Source organism: Salmo trutta, chromosome 33 (genome assembly GCF_901001165.1).
Source record: "Salmo trutta chromosome 33, fSalTru1.1, whole genome shotgun sequence".
Classification (NCBI taxonomy): domain Eukaryota; kingdom Metazoa; phylum Chordata; class Actinopteri; order Salmoniformes; family Salmonidae; genus Salmo; species Salmo trutta.
In genome coordinates, this window is record NC_042989.1 from 10089315 (window position 1) to 10106929 (window position 17615).

At 44.0% G+C, this 17615-nt stretch overlaps 1 protein-coding gene across 1 annotated transcript in view; it reads right to left on the reverse strand.

Annotated features, from left to right (window-relative positions):
• The window catches only part of akap6 (A kinase (PRKA) anchor protein 6), a gene marked incomplete in the record, with an annotated part of 168943 nt that extends 151410 nt beyond the window's left edge, over window positions 1-17533 (reverse strand). The window contains 1 exon segment of the mRNA XM_029729740.1: window positions 17359-17533.
• Between the last annotated feature and the right edge of the window lie 82 nt (window positions 17534-17615).

Consider the following 17615-nt stretch of genomic DNA (forward strand, 5'->3'; position numbering starts at 1 on the left):
CTTGACAGAGCTTGAAGAATTATGAAAAGAATAATGGTCTAATATTGTACAATCCAGGTGTGTAAAGCTCTTAAAGACTTACCCAAGACGCTCACAGCTGTAATCACTGCCAAAGATGATTCTGACATGTATTGACTCAGGGAGCAGAATACTTATTTAATTTCTATCAATCTTTTAAAAAAATCACATTTTCTTCCACTTTAACATAAGAGTATTTTAAATCCAATTTAATCTCACAATAAAATGTGAAGAATTCCAAGGGGTATGAATACTTTTGCAAGGCACTGTATACTGTGTATATATATATATATTATATATTTTTTGCAATTCGTATGCTATGTTACGAATCCAATTCGTACAATATGTTATGAATTTGTTGTGCTTAAGATCCTCGACTGCATCTTTCATCACTGTCCCCTCTATAATTCTATTTGATTGTACTGGCAGCAAAAACAGTTAGTCAGTCAGTCAGTCAGTCAGTAACTGTCCCGCTCCCCAGCTGTTTAAGATGGCTACGGAGTGCCCAGCTGTTAGGAGGAGAGGAGAACCAACGACAGGATAAGGGGAAGATTGTAAAGGCGTCAGCAAGCTTCATTTCGGCTGGCGGCTAGCCAAAGTCGGCTAGGCGAACCGAACAAGTGTGCTCGCATACTCCCTTAAAACACCTTCGTTTTAAAAACTAGAAAAAAAGCGGCAATAGTACTGTTTGTCCATTTTGAGACGCCATAGCATTATACACTTCCTCAAAAGTCAATTAATCTAAGATAACTCAAGAAATCTGTCATTAATTTTGACGTTGTTGCCAAGGAGATCATAGTCGAGCAATTTTACATCTAACTAAGATGTTTGGTGCAGTATTTCTCAATGAAAACACGTGCATGAAAACGAGTCGTCTCTTGTTGAATGACAACAAAGACTTTACTGAAGAATCCTTACAGTTGACCAATCACCGACGAAGGGGCGTAGACTTCGGCTTGCCTCAAGCAAAAATGTTATGTGCCGGAACAACCAAAACTAATAAAAACGTCCCAAAATTTCGTCATAATGTACAAACTCTTCCAAACTGTTATGGCTGGGAAGCATGCGGACACCTTAATCCGTGCTTCTACACCTGCATTGGTTGCTGTTTGGGGTTTTAGGCTGGGTTTCTGTACAGCACTTTGTGACATCAGCTGATGTAAGAAGGGCTTTATAAATACATTTGATTGAAATTTGATCTAGTACTTCATCCTCACCCTCTCACTACTGGCACCAACGTTTGTTTCCCAAACCACATCCTAGATGTACTGCAGTGGCAGTGGTTCTTCAACAGATAATACATTTGGTAATGGTATACTATAATTGACGAGTGCCTCTCTCTGCTTCTTGAAGCAAAACTATGCTACCAAAAGGAAAGCTCAGTTGGGAGTTGGTGTGCCCTTCAAGCATCTCTGGTTCTCTGGCATTGAAGAACCTGTGACATCATGGGTTCTGGTCTCTTTCTATGAATGTTGGTGAATCAAAGGCAGAGAGAATGTGAGATTGAATCACAGTCAAGTGTTCATTCAGATCAACGTTTCTTATATCACAATCAACCCTGTCAAATCCAAGAAAAGAATCCAGTGCCCTGTAGGGATATCACATTCACTGATAAGCATCGGTCCCGGTTTAAGTGTTTAAAATGTTTACATTTTACATTTTAGTAATTTAGCAGACGCTCTTATCCAGAGCGACTTACAGTAGTGAATGCATACATTTCATACATTTAAGATGAGTGCATCAGTCTGTGGGACCTCAAACTGATCCAAATGTAGCATGCATCAGTCCGAAAACCGATTCAAACGTTACAAACGTTTTTTTTGCTCAAATTACTTTCTACCGTCGCAGCTGGCCGCGACCGGGAGACCCATGGGGCAGCGTACAATTCGCCCAGCATCGTCCGGGTTAGGGGAGGGTTTGGCCGGCAGGCATGTCCTTGTCCCATCGCGCACTAGTGACTCCTGTGGTGGGCCGGGCGCAGTGCACGCTGACACGGTCGCCAGGTGTACGGTGTTTCCTCCGACACATTGGTGCAGCTGGCTTCCGGGTTAAGTGGGCATTGTGTCAAGAAGCAGTGCGGCTTGGCAGGGTTGTGTTTCGGAGGAAGCAAGGCTCTTGACCTTCACCTATCCCGAGGCCGTACGGGAGTTGCAGCGATGAGACAAGACTGTAACTACCAATTGGTTACCACGAAATTGGGGAGAATTATTTATTTATTTATTAAAAAATAATAAAATAATAATATATATATATTTTTTAAACGTACTTTCTACCATCTGAAAATACCTCTCATCTTTTGTGACAGCTGTGTCCTCTCCTTCAGTGTTGAACTAAGCATGCAATTATGTTGACATCATTGATCTACAAGTCATGTTGCATGTCGAAGAACCCCAGGCAAAATCAGTAGCTTAGTCAAACACGGACCAATGAGAGGTCGGCATATTCCTGATCTGGCACATCTGCGCAGCATCTTCAGCATTCAAATGTTTGTAAAATGGCTTGCACAATAGTAGGCTTTATTCCTTGAGCAACAACCAATATAATTTGCCAGGTTATTTTTTATCAAATGCACTGTTGAAACCAGAATAAAAGTAGCCTAAGCTACCACCAGAGACACAACTCTCATCTGGCAATAGGTAGGTAGGCTACATGCTATAGGTAGGCTACATGCTATAGGTAGGCTACATGCTATAGGAAGGCTACATGCTATAGGAAGGCTACATGCTATAGGAAGGCTACATGCTATAGGTAGGCTACATGCTATAAGTAGGCTACATGCTATAGGAAGGCTACATGCTATAGGAAGGCTACATGCTATAGGAAGCCTACATGCTATATGTAGGCTACATGCTATAGGAAGGCTACATGCTATAGGAAGGCTACATGCTGATCGGGGCTTACATTAGACTTTATTTTGATTGTTCAGCTTCACCATCAGCAATGGTTTTGGTAGTTTTGCTTTAAAAAATCAGTACTGTTTCCCTTATGACTCAGCTCAGGCGCCTACACACACACACACACACACACACACACACACACACACACACACACACAGAGCCGCATATTTTAATTTAGAATGGAAAATGAATGTGTTTATTCAACAAATATTAGTGCTATGTTAACTCACATCGATTCGTTCCTCTATTCAAACCAAATCCCTTCAAACTAAAACGTATCGTTCCTGTATCGTGTCGGAGCCCATGTATCTAGATAAGTATCGAATCCTCTTGAAAGGGAAAGATGGACATCCCTACGTAGAAGGTCATTTTACTTCAGTGGTCTAATGAACCTCGTCTCTCTAAATTATTTCTAGGCTTAACATCTAATACCTAATATATTTGACCTACAGAAGGCACTAAATGATATCCCAGTCATCCTGAACAATGTGCTCCTGTATATGACACATTTCTTCTTGTATTACAAACCCAACAAACCTTAAAGCCACGCTCCTAAATGTGTACATAACCTCAAATTGTGGGTCATCAACAAACATGTAGACAATGGAGCAGACCCTACATCCTCTATCGTCAAATTATATCACTGTATGTACAACTAAATATTATATGGACTGATCACCTCAGTCCATGTTGCAGTGATTAACAATTTTGCCCAAAAGATGAACTTTCCTCTATACCAGTACAGCAGAGCAGTGTGATTGGAAACAACATTAGTTAATAGAATAGAGAAACATTACAGTACGTCACTGGAAATCAATGGCTTGGATGAGGAGACGCATCCTGCTGCTTTATTATGACACTATTACAGTGAGAGGCCTCCCATCTACCAATGAGAAGACATTATATGCTGACTGATGGCTCAACCTACCAATAAGAAGTGGCTCACACGATAAAAGAAGGACTCAATTCTGCATCTGTATTACCCTCCTGACCTTTCAGTCTCATCTGGAAATATCACTCTGCTCATTCTGGAGATGACAAAGCCTTTTTATTACTGCTGCTGCCTCTGCTGCTACTGATACACACACACGCGCGGGCGTGCACAAGCACACACACGAATGCACATACACAAACGCGTGAAAACATGGATGCACATACACACACACAGGGCCAGACAGAGGGACCTTGTAAATATAAATCAATTCCACCCACCTCTCTCATCTCTCTATTCTCGCTCACCTTCTTCCTCGCTCTCTATTCTCTCGCTCTCTCCCTCTCCCTCCATTCTCTCTCCCTCTCCTTCTCCCTCTCTATTCCTCTTTCTCCCTCCATTCTCTCTCCCTCTCCTTCTCCCTCTCTCTATTCCTCTTTCTCCCTCCATTCTCTGTCCATCTCCTTCTCTTTCTCCCTCCCTCTCCTTCTCCCTCTCCCTCTCTCCTTCACCCTCCATTCTCTCTCCCTCTCTCATCCTCTAACGATCTGTCTACCCCCCTCCATCTCTCATCAATCTCTCACACAGACATGGTACAATACTAACACTCCTGTCCATGCGCGAAGAACTGCACAGGCAGCAATTTATGCCTATGGTCTGACAGCATCCATTTTGCTCTTCATTCCACCCTGAGGTCCATCTACAATGTGGGCATTAGTAAAGCACCTTGAGAAACGCTCCTTCCCGACTGAGCATCACATATTAACACATACTATTGGCAGCTAGAATAGCACTGAGCTAAAACACAGTCACACACACACAGTCACACACACACACATAATAACATCCAGAGGCAGTGCAGCTGACACAATACCGTTCACGGGTTACACACTCTCCTGACAAAAGAATTCCAGGCCGACAATGAGGGATCACATACCACAGATGTGCTAAGTCCACAGACCATATGGCCCAGCATACCTAATTTCAAACCCTCGGCCCAAAAAAGGAAGTTCCATGAGAAGTCGAGCAGAGCTCACCGAGTTCCATGTGAGGATAAGTAGAAGCCAGGCAAAATCAGGTTCCAGATAAGAGTATCCAATCCCCCTGTTTGTCTGTCTGTTTGTCAGACTGACAGTCAGCCTGCCTCTCTGCCAGGCCAGAGTGACAGACACCGCTTAGCACTGCCCTCAGCCATGTGGCCGTGTGAGTGAGTGAGTGAGTGAGTGAGAGAAAGAGAATCTCTGCAAGTCCAAGCCACTCCCATTTGAAACCTCCATGCTTCCTCTCTCCATCTCTCTCTCTCTCTCCTCCCCTGCCTCTTGACAATAACAGCCCAGGTCAAAGGTTTCTGCCGAGGCCTTTATTATGACACCCCTGAGATGATGCTGAGGGGGACAGTATGGGAACTCACTGGTATTCATGTATACCTGTCTTTTCTTCTCCGCTCTCTGTATAGTTGACCTACTAAAAGCACCAGGCGTTGTGTTGTTATGCGGGTAGCCTTAGCCTAAGCTAGATATTGTCTGGGAGCAAGAACATGGAAGGGGTCAAAGTAAATAGAGTCTGTAAATTAGAGCCTATTAGCTAATCATTGGTCAGGCACCGACATACTGTCTGCCTGCAGAACCTCATCCTTTAAGTCATTTTATTACTGTCTTAATGGGCCAGATGACAATTGGACCACCTTGACTCCATCCCTGTGATTCATATGGATGCCTATGAGCTAACACTTGTATCATCACCATCATCATCATCACTACGCTTGATTTGCTGAATGAGGCCCTGTCTCACTATTGGCTGTGAGCTGTATGCTGCCTGGCAGGTTAAGGAAATCACCAGCCCCCGCCTCTTAAAGTGCTCATAACCACAGATCTAGTATCAGATTACCTTAACACCAATCTAAATCTGAACCTTTAAGGACTAAAAACAAAAGCTGATCCTAGATCAGCATCTAAAAGGCAACTTTGTTTTGCTACTGTGTAGTAGGACTGCCAATGCCAGTCATAAACTTTGAGACAAAGGAGGACATGGATAGAACCAGTGTGAGCACTGCAGCATATTAGCCTTCAGGGCAGTCAGTGGGCATGGTACTAACAACTACCAAGCCTCATTAAGAATACATTAAGGCTTTTGTTTCTGCTTATGTTGCCCTCACATCTTGAACAAACTACAATTTCATAGTTATTAATTTAATATGTACGCTTTCATAGACTACAAATCAACCAAAACTAACAACAATCTTTGTGAGTGAGTGAGTGAGTGAGTGTGTGTGTGTGTGTGTGTGTGTGTGTGTGTGTGTGTGTGTGTGTGTGTGTGTGTGTGTGTGTGTGTGTGTGTGTGTGTGTGTGTGTGTGTGTGTGTGTGTGAGAGAGTACTATTCTTTGTGACAGTCAATGTAAACTAGGCCTAATCACCATTTCTGATTAATCTGCAAAACTCTGTCCCTTAATGATTCAATTAGCAGTCCCTAAATTTGTCACCCTCTCTCCCTCTCGTTCCCCTGGCTTCTGCCAAATGCAAATGACAGGCCTGTCATGTTCAGTGTTCATGCAGTGACATGGAATCAGCCGAGGGGTAAAAACAACAACGTGCCAACAATAACAATAACAGTATAGTGTAGCGTTGGAATAGACAAGCCTATCATCATAACTCATTACCCCTGTGACAGAGAAGGTTGCTTGAAACCCCTTTCACACACATGTATTAGACTATTTATCACTGAATCAAGAACGATAACCAGGATATGATCAGATTTAGTCTATAGAGAGCCCAGGACCAAGGCAAGCTCTCTAACATGCCTAGAAATGCTTGTAATGCACATTTTAGAGTGGTATTTTATTGTCCCCAGCACAAGGTGCACCTGTGTAATGATCATGCTTTTTAAATAGATTCTTGATCTGCCACACCTGTCAGGTGGATGGATTATCTTGGTAAAGGGGAAATGCTCCCTAACAGCGATGTAAATAAATTTGTGCACAACATTTTTGAGAAATAAGCTTTTTGGGAAATTTTATTTCAGCTCATGAAACATGTGACCAACACTTTACATGTTGGGTTTATATTTTTGTTCAGTATATATCATTAATAAGCACAGCTGCCCATCAAACAGCCATAAGCTGTCCCAAATACCACCCTATTCCCTTTATAGTGCACAACTTTCAACCAGGGCCCACAGGGTCAAAAGTAGTGCACTATTCAGGGAATATGGTGCCATTAGGGACGCATTCAGAATCTTTTCCTCTATAGGTTCTAGCAGCATAAAACCACCCTGGAGTCATGAGAGAAACCCTACACCAAAGCACCTTGGTGGGAGTTGAATCATCCATGTCTCTGGTGACTTCAATAGCGGCAGAGTGTAGTTACAGTAAAGCCTGTAACATTGACATTAAGCCCCTTTAATTCCATTTAAAACCGATTTCCAGTCCACCCATGATTCACAAATGTATGGCTACAGCATCACTTGGGTTACGTAATATGGGGCTGATTCCCAGAGCATCACCCAGAGATGTATAGGCCATAGTGGGTATGACAAGGCAGAGGAGACTATGGCTCAGTATGGTGGTGAGCAAGCAGGCACATCATGATCTATTATCCAATAGTACACTGAAACTTATGGGTGATACATCTAACTCTAGAGGTAATATGGAAATAAGGCCACACATTTTTTTATTTTCTGTATAATGAATTCAAAGATTTGGGGGGCACCAGTTTCCCTTCAAATAAAATAGCTAGTGAACACTGTTGCAGGCTTGGAGAGTAACACCAGGGTCATGTTCACTAGGCCACAATGTAGAAAAACATTTTGCACTAGAAAACAATTTGTATTGGACAATTCATGCAGTACCTCCTCGTTTCACTACGTTTCGAAACTCTCTCTCTACTGAACACAACCCGGTCACAAGCTGTTGGGAATAGGGATCCCACAGGGAACAATGTGACTATTATCCTGTCAGGATCTCTCTGTGGCCCAGGCAGTCCAGGACAGATTCATCATTTACTATTGATGAGGAAGATATGTTACATGTCCTATGGCACCCAAAATGAATCATAACATTCACAGAGGAAACAAACACTGGATTCTACAATGACAATGCAAGGGCACAGTTGTTTGGTGCTTGGTGTGAGCATGGATGCCTTATGGTTATTTTGCATATAACCTTCCCACAAGGTTCTGGGAATGATTCAGGATACCCAGCTAGCTCATAATGTACTGAAAACCATATGTTTCTTAGGTGGGAATTTCAGTACTTCAGCATAACATTTCCTACAGGTTTCCTCGTGGTTCTATTTAAAGTCATGTTCTCAGAACGTTCAGCGAATTTTAAGAAACAACGTTCTTTTGTGGGCACTTCAGTACTTCAATATAACGTTTTCTGCAGGTTTCCTCATGGTTCTTTTTGAAGTCATATTCTCAGAACATTAAGAAAACTTTCCATAAAAACCACAAGAAAACATTAGTAAAATCCTAAGAATGCTATTTAAAAACATACATTCCGTTGTCAGCGTCACCAAACTCTCTCTAGCCTCCATCTTGTTAAGTGTGTTCAGGTGTGTTGGCCGTGCCCACTAATTGATCTTAATGAGTGCTTGTTTACTTTGAAATGGGGTCTGTTTGAATAGACTTAAATGAAAAACAGGAACATGGCTCAGATAGGGAAAAAAGATGGCGGAAGCGGATGATGGAGTGGATTCTGAATCTAATGGCGGTAAAATCAAGGAGAATTGGAATATTGTCCAAAAGGAAGGGAAACTGAGCAAAGTAGAGTACAGTGATGAGAATGTCACAACGTATCTTGTAGGAGTACGGTTTGTAAATGAGGAGCAGCTGATCGAATTACCCATCTTGAGGAATCCATTTGAGATATCCAAACTGGTGGAGAGAGTGCTGGGTAGAGTGAAGGCTGAGAGGATCACGAGAGGCGGGTTGGTTTAGATTTTGTTGTGCTTCTGAGGATCAGAAGAAGCGTGTGTTGCGTCTCAACCGATTTGATAAGTTTGAAGTGTCGTGTGTGTGTGTGTGTGTGTGTGTGTGTGTGTGTGTGTGTGTGTGTGTGTGTGTGTGTGTGTGTGTGTGTGTGTGTGTGTGTCTCTTAGGAACAGGGCACCCCTCAAGGGGGTTATATCTGGAGTCTCGTGGGAAGTAGATGTTGAAGAGATGAAAAATATTCCTGGAGTGATTGATGCACGTCGGATGAATCGTGTGGTGAATGAAGAAAGTGTTTTGTCTAACTCTTTTGTTGTTTTGATATGGAGTCTCCCTACTCAAGTGCAGTTAGGGTATATTAACTACAGAGTCAGAGCATTCATCCCAAGACCAATACAGTGTGATCATTGTAAAGCTTTTGGTCATGTATCAAGTGTTTGCAGAAGGGAGAAGCCGAGATGTCCAAGTTGTGGAAAAGATCACGTGTTATAAAAGTGATGAAAATGTGACATGTTGCAATTGTGGTGGGAACCATGAAGCCACGTCTTTCGAGTGCCCCACAAGGGGGAAAGAGGATGAGGTGGCCAAAGTCAAGGCTATCCAGAGCATAGCAGCTGTTAAACAGGTTGAGGGTTGGAATGGTGCACTTGAAGAGTCCATGGTGGTGGATAGGCCTTCACTGCAGGCTGCAGGGGTTGCCTTTCACCAGCAGAATCCTGACATTTTAAAGGGTAAGAAGGTGGACTTTGTGGCCTTTATAGCTATGGTGATAAATGGCACTGCCAAGGTGGAGAGAAGGTCCAGGAAGATTGGAAGCTGTGGAGCGTTCCCTGGGGCTGAAAGACTTCTCGGCGAAGGAGTTACATGGAATATTGTCATAAGCGGTACCACCCTATCAGGCCCTAGGCCCAGAGCCTGAGAAGGTAGATATGGAGAATTGGAAGCAGTAGGAGTTTTGTTTTGTCAGTGTACTATTTTTATTTGGGTGGATTAAGTTAGTTTCCTTATCACATATGGATTGTATTTTTACCAGAAGATCATAAGGTTGAATCTTACTGACACTGTGCCACAATAAAAAATACAGGTTTATGCATGATTAATGCCTAAGCAAATTAATTTCCAGATGTCCTGTCTGTGCTTGGAGTTCAAAACAGTTAACCTAAGCTAGCAGTATTATTAAAAGTATTTTTAAAACATTCAGTGAAAGCTAAGGTAGTTATTCAAAAACGTCAAAATCCTATAATTTCTGTTCTCAGAACGTTAATGAAACCTTCCAGGAAAACATTTAGAGAACGATAGTAAAATGTTCTCAGAACCTCTCTGGTACCTAAAAAGTCATGTTCCCAGAACAGGCAACATTTTCACTTCCATTCTTAGAATGTTTAAAAAACATTCAGTTTTACTGGTCAGGAAACTTATGGCTTCGTCCCCAGAACCAATTGGAAACCAAAAACATATGTTCCCACAGCTTCCAAGGAACCAAATGTCCTAGCTGGGTCCCAGTACTGTTGTCACTCACTAGCTGATGGTTGGATCATTAGCTGTGTAGGCCAACACCTAAATAAACACAGAGGATTCATTCAATGTCAGTTGTTGAGGGCAAAACATTAGCAACTTCAATTACTTTGCATTGGTTACTATAAAGTTGGTGATTTGAACTATTATTCCTAAATTTTGGAAAATCTAAGTTTCCTTTTCCTAATAAATAGGTCAGGATAGTTAGGCAGTGCTGATGAAAATTAGTTATACTAATATAGGAGAGCTATTGAAATTGAAAACGATTGTGCACCTGCATTGTCATTGTAGAATCAATCCAGTGTTTGTTCCCTCTGTGACGGTTATGATTAATGTCGGGGGCCATAGGTCGTGATACACTACTCGCTGTCGGCGTTCCAATTCATCCCAAAGGTGTTTGATGGAGTTGAGTTCAGGGCTCTGTGCAGGCCAGTCAAGTTCTTCCACACCGATCTTGACAAACCATTTCTGTATGGACCTCGCTTTATGCACTGGGGCATTCTCATGCTGAAACAGGAAAGGGCCTTCCCCAAACTGTTTCCACAAAGTTGGAGGCACAGAATCATCTAGAATGTCATTGTATGCTGTAGTGTTAGGATTTCCCTCAACTGAACAAAGGGGCCTAGTCCGAACCATGAAAAACAACCCCAGACCATTATTCCTCCTCGACTTAACTTTACAGTTGGCACTACGCATTGGGGCATGTAGCGTTCTCCTGGCATCCGCCAAACCCAGATTCATCCGTGATTCATCACTCCAGAGAACACGTTTCCACTGCTACAGAGTCCAATGGCGGCGAGCTTTACACCTCTCCAGACGACGCTTGGCATTGCGCATGGTGATCTTAAGCTTGTGTGCGGCTGCTCGGCTATGGAAACCCATTTCATGAAGCTCCCTACGAACAGTTCTTGTGCTGACGTTGCCTCCACCGGCAGTTTAGAACTCGGTAGTGAGTGTTGCAACCGAGGACAGACGATGTTTACGTGCAACGCGCTTCAGCACTCGGCGGTGACATTCTGTGAGCTTGTGTGGCCTACCACTTCACGGCTGAGCCGTTGTCGCTCCTAGACGTTTTCACTTCACAATAACAGCACTTACAGTTGACAGGGGCAGCTCTGACTTGTTGGAAAGGTGGTATCCTATGACGGTGCCACGTTGAAAGCCACTGAGCTCTTCAGTGCAGGCCTTTCTACTGCCGATTGTTGTCTATGGAGATTGCATGGCTGTGTGCTCGATTTTATACATCTGTCATCAACGGGTGTGGCTGAAATAGCCCGAATACACTCACTTAAAGGGGTGTCCACATACTTTTTTGTGTAGCTAGCGTAGCTAGTGATGGGAAAGGTCATTCTCTCTGTGACCTTCATCACACCCTAGTTCTAGCAGGAACAGCAGCTCTGTTGGAAGCTGTGTTCTCCCCCACACTGGTTCAGGTAGAGTAGTTCCAGCTTCTCTCTCGCTCTCCTTCTCTCTCTCTCTCTCTCCACTCTCTCTCTCTCTCTACAGAGGGACAGATAGATCTCTTCTGATCAGGGCCCTAGGGGCGAGAGGCTGAGGTCATTATGGTCATTATGGCACATTTCTCTGTATGAAGAGTGGTATCTCTAGATACTGTACAAAGACAACAAGAGGTAGATGTGATAGAATGGGTTAGCTAGGGCAGGCTTTAACCTTGAGCGCTCTCTCTGACATCATTATTGCTTGTGAATAGATTCCTGTACAATGCACGCGGTATAGTTCTCCTTTTATGTGGCACACCGTTGTTTTCTCTGGCTTGGCATCACTGAATGATGAGTCTAAGCCAGTCCATGTTTGAAATGCATGTTCACATTTCTTGGATAGTAATAATGTATATAGTGCATTCGGAAAGTATTCAGACCCGTTGACTTTTTCCACATTTTGCTACGTTACAGTCTTATTCTAAAATTGAATTTAAAAAAAATTCCCTTATCAAACTACACACAATACCCCATAATGACAAAGCAAATTCATAATAAAAAAACGGAAATATCACATTTACATAAGTATTCAGACCCTTTACTCAATACTTTGTTGAAGCACCTTTGAAATCGATTACAGCCTAGCGTGTTCTTGGATATGACGTTACAAGCTTGGCACACCTGTATTTGGGGAGTTTCTCCCATTCTTCTCTGCAGATCGTCTCAAGCTCTGTCAGGTTGGATGGGGAGCGTCGCTGCACAGCTATTTTCAGGTCTCTCCAGAGATGTTTGATCGGGTTCAAGTCCGGGTTCTGGCTGGGCCACTCAAGGACATTCAGAGACTTGTCCTGAAGCCACTACTGTGTTGTCTTGGCTGTGTGCTTAGGGTCGTTGTCCTGTTGGAAGGTGAATCTCCACCCCAGTCTGAGGTCCTGAGCACTCTGGAGCAGGTTTTCATCAAGGATCTCTCTGTACTTTGCTCCATTCATCTTTCCCTCGATCCTGACTAGTCTCCCAGTCCCTGCCACTGAAAAACATTCCCACAGCATGATGCGGTCACCACCATGCTTCACCGTAGGGATGGTGCCAGGTTTCCTCCAGACGTGACGCTTGGCATTCAGACCAAAGAGTTCAATCTTGATTTCATCAGACCAGAGAATCTTGTTTATCATGGTCTGAGAGTCTTTAGGTGCCTTTTGGCAAACTCAAAGCGGGATGTCATGTCCCTTTTACTGAGGAGTGGCTTCTGTCTGGCCACTATACCATAAATGCCTGATTGGTGGAGTGTTGCAAAGATGGTTGTCCTTCTGGAAGGTTTTACCATCTCCACAGAGGAACTCTGGAGCTCTGTCAGAGTGACAATCGGGTTCTTGGTCCCCTCCCTTGGTCACCCGGGTGGCCAGCTCTAGGAAGAGTATTGGTGGAGGCCACTGTGTTCTTGGGGACATTCAATCCTGCAGAAATGTTTTGGTACCCTTCCCCAGGTCTGTGCCTCGACACAATCCTGTCTTGGAGCTCTACGAATCCTGTCTTGGTTTTTGCTCTGACATGCACTGTCAACTGTGGGACTTTATATAGACAGGAGTGTGCCTTTCCAAATCTTGTCCAATCAATTGAATTTACCACAGGTGGACTCCAAGTTGTAGAAACGTCTCAAGGATGATCAATGGAAACAGGATACCTATGTAAATAAGGTATTTCTGTTTTATATATTAATACCTTCGCAAAAATGTATTATAACCTGTTTTCACTTTCATTATGGGGTATTGTGTGTAGATTGATGAGAATTTCTGTTTATTTAATTTTAGAATAAGGCTGTAACGTAATGTGGGGAAGGGGTCTGAATACTTTCCGAATGCACTGTATATTTGAATGACGAGCAATCTCTTTAGGTTGTCTCTCCTAACAAACAAAAACATTGAAATGTTACATGGGAGTAGTATAAGAGGGTTCTGAGGAACAAGGTGTGGTTCTCGGTTGCAGAGATAAGGTAACCTCATATGGATAATTGAAGCCGTGGTAGAGCAGCATTCAACAGTACAGTATAAACCCCTTCAGCCTCCCAGCAGGGCTCAGCTCAGCAGAGGGAGCCAGGCTGGCTGAGCGAGGGAGCCAGGCTGGCTGAGCGAGGGAGCCAGACTGGCTGAGCGAGGGAGCCAGGCTGGCTGAGCGAGGGAGCCAGGCTGGCTGAGCGAGGGAGCCAGGCTGGCTGAGCGAGGGAGCCAGGCTGGCTGAGCGAGGGAGCCAGGCTGGCTGAGAGAGGGAGCCAGGCTGGCTGAGAGAGGGGGCCAGGCTGGCTGAGCGAGGGAGCCAGGCTGGCTGAGCGAGGGAGCCAGGCTGGCTGAGAGAGGGAGCCAGGCTGGCTGAGCGAGGGAGCCAGGCTGGCTGAGCGAGGGAGCCAGGCTGGCTGAGCGAGGGAGCCAGGCTGGCTGAGAGAGGGAGCCAGGCTGGCTGAGAGAGGTAGTGGAGGAGTAGGAGGAGGAGGGAGTGGCTCACTGTGACATGGAGGAGAGGAGACCGCATGGAAGTCACAATCTCAAATATGATTTTAGAGATCTATCCCTCTCACACACAGTCACACACACAGACACATGTATAAACACACATACAGACTCGCATGCACACAGATCTGCTATTTCAAGGCTTGGCTCAACCAGAGATCTGCTTTGCTTTGTGCAGGATCAGTAAGTCATTGTTCAATAATTCATTAGTCAGAGATAATGGTGGCCAGTCAGTCCTTCCTCCCTCTCTGACTGACTGGTGCTATTTTGGAATCACTGATTAGACCCACTCTCACTGTTTCAGTGTAGAGCTCCAAATATAAATACAACATGTCTTAGTGAATACTTGACCAAAATACTGACCAGAACCAGACAAATCTGACTCAAATCGTAGATTGGCTAGATACTCACTAGACACCATATTTACTTACTCATAATTTGCATTGTGTTCATGTATTTTTTTTATCAGATAATCTGTTACTCTTCTATACTACTTATATTGTGTATGCAATGGTATAAAGTTAAGTAAAAATATGTTCTACTTAAGTAGTGTTTTTGGGTGTCTGTACTTTACTATTTATATTTAACAATAATAATGTACTTTTTACTCTATACATTTTCCCTGACACCCAAAAGTACTCATTACATTCTGAATGCTTAGCAGGACTTTTACTCAAGTAGTATTTTACTGGGTGACTTTCACTTTTACTTGAGTCATTTTCTATTAAGGTATCTTTACTTTTACTCAAGTATGACAATTGGCTACTTTTTCCACCACTGTGTGTATGTATTCTGACAGAATGTCACCAGGCTGTTGTTTTATAGTATGGCCCGAGGTCTAAACTTTACTTCATTCATCTCAATCAATAGTTTGTTAACCCCTGACCTCATCAATCAATCAGTCAATCAATCAATCAGCCCTTCCTTCAGGCTACTATCCATCTAGTAATACTGTAGTGTGTCCTGACACACATCACGTGATTAACCTAACTGAGTCAAGCCAAACCAAAATGTACTGAGCTGGCCTACTTACGCATCCACCATATTTGCTGGAACTCTGCTGGAAAAGGAAAAAGTCAAGAGAATATGCCAGCCAGCAGGGTTTGGTTTGGGTCAGCACGATAGTGTAAAAAGGGTAGGAATGTGATCAGTGGTGACTGCCACACCCTAGGTGCTATTTCTATTAAATGTTGACCATTATCAGCCCAGTCCCAGTGATCTGATAAATGAACGATGGAGAGGATAAAGCCTACTGGAAACAGAGTTTCAACAGGATGAGGAGACAGTATGGAAGACTCATTCTCTAATCTCTTTCCTGTCATGATTGAGGCAACAATAACAACAACAGAAAGGATCAGATAGGATTCTGGGGCTGGTGAAAACAGACAGACAGAGACAGAGAGCCCACCTCAAGTGAGACCCCACCCCAACACACAAACACAGGCGACACACACACACACACTTAATTCCCATCCCGTGGTGAACAGAGGTGTGAGGAAGGAAGGAGGTGTAGAAAAGGACACAGGGGACTCGCTCGGGTAATGGTTCCTGAATCTGATACCACACCTCCAAAACACATCATACAGTCGAGTCCTGTACCAGGCTGTAACATTGACAACGTAGGAGACTGCAGCACATACTGAAGGCGCAACGGGCTAAGCTAATAATAACCCAGATTCCTAGCATGTATAGTGAGCCAGGCCCCATACTAATTCTACCAGCTCTCACTGTCTCACGTCAGAATTAGACGTTCATCCATGTTTCTCAAACATCAAATTTCAAAGTTGTTCCAAACGTCAAATTTTGAAGTGTTTAAGATTAAGTTTAGCCATTAACTCTAATTTTTAAGGTCAGGGTTAAGTTCAGGCATTAACTCCAAATTCTTAAGGTTAATCATTAACTCCAAGTGGTTAAGGTAACGGTTAAGGTTTGGGATAGGCTTAAAAAATATCAAAGACAACTTTCTATTGCTGGATTTGAACTTGCAACCTGTGGAATCAGAGGCAGATGCCTATGCCCATTCCACAACGCCCTAGCAAAACCGAAACCTAGTGGCCGGTTTCTACGTCTTCTCCCGACGTCCTCAGACATTGGACGGACGTCAAATACTGACTTGTATCACAGGTGACCTGGCTGTACTAATCCCATGCTGTGATAATGAATCTGACAATGAACATGGACATCCTTCCTCTCAGATCTCTTTGGCTGTGCTGCCTGTGGCTGGATGATGGATGACAGATGCTACATTCTGGGTCTGTATTGGTCTGGGTCTGTATTAATAAAGTGTCTCAAAGGTGTGCTGATCAAGGATCAGTTTAGCCTTTTAGATCCTAATAAATATGATTATTTGGACCGGAGGAACCTGATTCTAGGTGAGCCGGATGAGATGGTTTATAAAAACGAGCCCAGGTCTGAGGCTAGCCAAGCCAGAGCCATGATGATGAAGATACCGAGGCATCCCCTCCCCACCCATCTATGCTCAGCATTTACTGGGCAGCAACATTCAGCCAAACCTTTCTCTTCTTCCCCTTTTCAGGGTGGGATTGAAAAGCAGCGAGGCAAGAGGAGAGGAAAGGGTGGTGGGGCCGGGGGTATTAACTAACTAAATAACGCTCACTGGGAGTTTTGTTTCGTCATGCTCAAAACACACACACACTGCAATACAGCTGCCGAAAGGAAGGGAAGGGTAGGGAAACTACCTCACACATCCTAGAGAGACGGGTGGAGAATATGACAATCACATCCCATAAAAGCAACAGAACAGAAGCTAACGGAGGTAGCAGCCTATACCTAGGGCCTATAGCTACAGCCTGTAGTTGGTCAAAGGAGGTAATGATCAGGCTATTGTCCATCCCAGCTGGGGACAAGGGCTGGGGCTAGGGCTGGGACAGGGATGTTTGTGTATGCGGCAGGCAGCCTCCTAGCTCTGCAGGCCAGGCCCCTTTAACAAAGCAGAGGGGCTCCCCCTTCTCCACTGCCTCCTTCTCTCATTCTAACGGCAAACAGCCCATTAAATCAGCCTGCTAGAGAGGATTAGACACACACAAACCCTCCCCACTGCCTCCCTGTAAAACACAGCACTAACGCAACACAAATAGCTAAACACAGACATAACAAAAACTCCAGCACCTACCTACCACATTCCTCTTCTCTTCTTACTCCATTTTCCTTTTCCTGAGTGTTGGTGGAGACAGATTTGCAGCGCGACATGAGGCGAGAGAGAGGGAGGGAGGGAGGTGCCTGATGTGACCCACTGCGGGGCTGCTGCTTGCTGCCTGCTACTGCTGCCTCTCGACCAGCCCTGGGTGGATGGATGGTGATGATGCGGTGCCTTTCAGGAGAAAGGCCCTGCCTGTCGCCTTGGAAACTAAGATGTAATGGAGAGGTGGT